Below are 4,772 nucleotides of genomic sequence, written 5' to 3'. Positions count from 1 at the left end.
AAGCGGGGATCTCTTTATGTAGAGCAACAATTCTTTTTTTTTTTTTGATACTCAGAGTTCTGTGCTACGAGATGCCATGTTGAACGTCCAGCGACCAGTATGAGGGACTGTGAGAGTGATAACACAAAGTGTATCAAATCTGCTCCCCATTCACAAGTGAGACCTTGTAACATCAATGACTCACATGATGCCAGGGAGGGAAAATAGTTAATTGGCCCCAATTTCACATTTTCACCTAGAGGTGTAGTCACATTTTGTTGCCAGCAATTTAGAGATTAATGGCTGTGCGTTGTTATTTCGAGGGGTCAGTACTGTTATACAAGCTGTACACTCACTACTTTGCTATAGAGTGTCATTTCTTTAGTGTTGTCGCATGAAAAGATATAGCGAAATATTTACAAAGATGCGAGAGGTGTACTTCATTCTTTCACATACTGTGTGTAGATATGTAGAAAATCTTAAATAACACAAATCATATTGTGAAGAGAAAATAAACATTTGAGCTAATAAAAATTTGTTCGGTTTGCTCAACTCTATTTTATTGGCCAGGTCTTTCTTGCCAAAACATATTTTGATCTCAGTGGGCCAAACCTGGTTAAGTAAAGGTTATTATTATTATTATTATATGTGACATTTGTAGCCCATGTCCTGGTACATGTCTGTATGTGGAGATTCTTGAGGGACTAACTGTAGCTGTACTAGCTGGATGCCTCGAGAATCTTGAAAAGGCTTTATTTTGAAATCCTCTCAGGACTGAGGTTACTCCTGTTGCTTGTGCAACTTTTTTTTTAACCAAACATCTTCCCTCCACTCAACTTCCAGTTAATATGCTTAGATACTCTGAAGAGCCAACTTCTTTAACAATTTCCAATTGGTGACTTATGCTTCTTGCATTTTAATTTTGTACAAATAGGATTTTTCCCTTTTTTTTTTTATAAAGCTTTCAAAGAAAAAATTTAAACAAAAAGTAAAACCGACATTAGATAAATAAGATTACAAGTGATGCTATAGTAAGGACATTAATAGGTTATCATTTAAAAAATGTGATAATTATTCACAGATGGAATCATTTGTACCGTTTTTAGAACATTTTGTTCCCTGAAAGCCATCGGGTTTTAGATCTCAGGTACCTCCTACTATCGTTACTACGACAACCTCAGTCTCGAGGATGGCATGACGATGTTTCAGTTCTTCTTTGGATGCTATCAAAGACAGCAGGAGAAAAAACACAGAGATCAATAACTTGTGCATTCAGAGGCTGAAACACAGACATGAGGTTAAAACTGATGGCTCGCACTGATCCATGGAGCTCAAACAAGGAAACGTAATCTACAAAATCAGTCACCTTGTCTTTATGAGCCACAGCGAGATGCCAGGCAGTCTGCAATAACTGCGAGCCAAAAGCAGATTAACAGAAGACATACCATAGAGGGTGAAAAATAGCTCCAATTTAAATTTAACAAATCTTCAGAGAGCTCCACATGATTACCCAACATCCACGTTTCTGATTCTAATCCTTGGATAAGGACCACTTGACCTGGAGTCATTTTCAATTAAAACGTTCACCAATTAGAGGGGTGAGTGTAGCAGTGCACAGTATGCACTCCGGTGAGAGAAGGTGAAACTGAGCAGTGAACCTCAGAATGGTTTCTGCACATACAAAGCGAACAGGCATGTAGCTAGTTAATTGGATACATCCTTCATCTACTCAAGATGTGAATGTCTTTGCAAAACACTCTACATATGTTCTAAGTTTAACTTGAGGAACATAAAGAAGAATTAATTCTAAAGATTTTTATGAGGAGAGTATGTGTCTCTTTAGGTCTGTGTTGCACTGCCTGCAGCACAGAATCAAGGAATGATGAATCTGCCCCTGCAGCACAGAGAGAGGATTAATCTGCACACCTTGCTCAGCTCTCATATGATTTTGCTCCAGGACTGGCTCTCTGTAAATATTCCCAAAATATTCCCATTGCTTCCTCTGGCCTGATTTGTCTTCATTTTGACACGTCCTTCTCTTTACTACATGAATCATGCTACACTGGCAGTTCCCAATCTCTGTTTCCTGAGACAAACCTCTGGCCACAAATATATTATCTCTTTATCAGTAATGTAGCCCTGGTTTTTCACCAGCAATGTTAATCTTTTATATTTCTTCCCAGAGATTGCTAAAGGCTTGTTTTTGTTTCTTTGTGAAAAGGTCAGATTTGTCCAACGTGGTCGTAGTACTGAAGGAGAGAATAATCTGAAATCAGCCTGAGCACATCAACTAGTCCTTTGGCCATCAAAACCATTTTTATCACCATCCTGAGAATTTTCAGGAAATCTAACGTAATACTTTTAAAACTTTGAATCAGCTTGAAAAGTGGTGAGTTTATCTCACCTGATTTGTATGGCCTCAAGTTTCCTACACATCTATACAACAAAATGCTTACTTCCCCCCGCTAGTTGAGTTCTAGCTCGGACCCAAGAGGAGACGGTTTCAGCCTTAGTCACCTTGGGAAATCTGGCAGAAGTTCAGATTTCCACTCTCATATTCAAACACTATTTTGACTATCAAACTGAGGTCTTTCTGGTGTTTTGCCGGTATCTAATACTTACAGCTGCATTCAGTGCCTGGTCAAGGTCTTCGATTATGTCAGCCGTGTCCTCCAATCCCACCGAGAGGCGGATCAGAGTGTCACTGATCCCCAGAATGGCCCTCACATTCTCCGGCACTGACGCATGGGTCATAATTGCCCTGAATTCAGACAGAAGACAGTGTTAGTTACACTTGAGCTGAACTCAGAAACAAATCCTGAGGTTCTGATGGAAAGCAGAATATACTCAATGCAAAGAAAGTAAGGCTAGAATAGATTTTCTTGTTGACCTCTGCTGCCCTCTAGTGATATTATTGTAAAGTGCTGCCTATCTTGCAAATGTACACATGTATAACCCAAGAATCTATTTTTAAAACTGTTAGCAGGAAAGATAGGAAATACTTACGGATGTTCTGCTAAACGTTCATAACCCCCAAGGCTCTCTGCCACTGCAAACATCTGAAACCAAACAGGCATTAAGAGAAACATAGAACAGCAGCGAAATTTAAAGGATTTGAGCAAAGCAAATTTATTTGTACAGCATATTTCAGTAATAAGACAATTCAAAGTTCTTTACATGAATTAAACATAAAAAACGAAAGCACACAATAAAGGCAGTTAAAGAAAAGTTGGACTACAAATTGAAAATTATTATGTTTCAGTTAATAGTTTGAGTACAACAGACAAAGTCAGCTCTTAACAAATGGAGTTTTAACCTTGATTTATACAAACTCAGGAATTCAGCATTTTTGCAGCATTCTTGGAGTTTGTTCCAGATTACTGGAGCATGAGAATTGAATACTGCTTGTTCTGGTTTGGTTCTGGGGATGCTAAGCCATTCAGTGATTTATAAACTATTCTCTGAGGTGCAGGGAGCCAGTTTAAGGACTTTTAAAACCGGGGTGATGACCTCTAATTTCTTAGTTTTAGTGAGAATGTGGGCAGCAGCTCTGGATCTGCTGCAGCTGTCTGATCAACTTTTTTGACTGACCTGTGGAGACTGTTGCAATAATCAATTTGACTGAATAATCAATTTGAAGATAAACACATGGGTGAGTTTTTCCAGATCCTGCTGGGACATTTAATCCTGGAAATGTTCTTCAGGCCAACTTAGTGATGGTCTTTATGTGCTTCTAAAGGATCAGGTCTGTGTTCATAGCAATGCCCAGATTTTAGGCCTGATAAGTGGTTTCAAGCTGTAGTAGCTGAAGCTGTGCTGACTCTTGAACACTTACACATTTGGTCCAACAATTTATACTTCAGTTTTGTTTTTATTCAACAGAAGAAAATGATGGCACATCTACACGTTGATTTGACCTACCTAAAGCTTGAATGGGTTCAAAGTCACCTGGTAACATCGTAATGTTAAGCTGTTTGTCATCTGCGTAGTTATGTTAAAAATCATTTTTATTAATGGTGTGAGGATATATGTTACTGGTGCCTTGGATGACTCTGCAAATCAGTTCTTTTGAGATGTCTTTAGGTTCTCAGAGAACTTGAAGGATAGAGTTAAACTGTGTGACTAACATTTTATTGGTTGCTTTCATTCATCAAGGTTTTTTAAAGCTGTTCTTCTTGATCCTCCCATGCTGACCTAATTTGCTAAATCATGAGTACTACTTAAATATTTTTGATTTTCTAAAGTTGTTTGCCTCTTAAAGAGATGAGTCTATTCATATGTCTCCAAACTGATATCTTACCATTGGCCATCCTAAATCTCTAACGTTTTGTGATCAACTTTAAAAAAAGTCAACTTTAAATGGCAAAAATGTTTCATTAACAATTATTTTATTGAATTTATTTGAGAAAAAACAAAAATGGTTGCACTGATGAATTTGTTAAAACAAGAAAAATTCATTTCATATACTGGGAACTTTGTCCAGAAGGAGGTTGTGTCAGGTGTGGTAAGTTGGAGGAATCAAGAATTCAGATGCGCAGACATCTTTGCCGTAAGTAAAGGAGGTAGGAACAAAACAGGCAGGGACGACGGTAAGAAGGAGTGACGTTTCCACAATGAGTAAACAGAATGATTGTGTATATATGGAGCGTGGTACAGGTAAGACTGATTGCATGATGCAAGTGGACCGAATGAAGCTGATTGCAGGTTGACAGATGCAGGGAAACAAAACCTGACTAGGCAACACAGAAATCCAATAACACAAACTAATCGGGAAGACATAACGTACGGAATTC

The 4,772-nt window shown here is 38.2% G+C and overlaps 1 long non-coding RNA gene across 1 annotated transcript; it reads right to left on the bottom strand.

Annotated features, from left to right (window-relative positions):
• Nucleotides 1-1,166: 1,166 nt before the first annotated feature.
• Nucleotides 1,167-3,043, bottom strand: LOC124874375. Its single transcript, XR_007039786.1, has 3 exons — nucleotides 2,986-3,043; nucleotides 2,602-2,740; nucleotides 1,167-1,202 (listed from the first exon to the last, which is right to left on the bottom strand). It is a non-coding gene; the product is annotated as an uncharacterized LOC124874375 (long non-coding RNA).
• Nucleotides 3,044-4,772: the final 1,729 nt, after the last annotated feature.

Source organism: Girardinichthys multiradiatus, chromosome 9 (assembly GCF_021462225.1).
Source record: "Girardinichthys multiradiatus isolate DD_20200921_A chromosome 9, DD_fGirMul_XY1, whole genome shotgun sequence".
NCBI lineage: Eukaryota > Metazoa > Chordata > Actinopteri > Cyprinodontiformes > Goodeidae > Girardinichthys > Girardinichthys multiradiatus.
The sequence above is the reverse complement of the archived record's forward strand: the minus strand, read 5'-3'. Positions and strand labels throughout refer to the sequence as shown.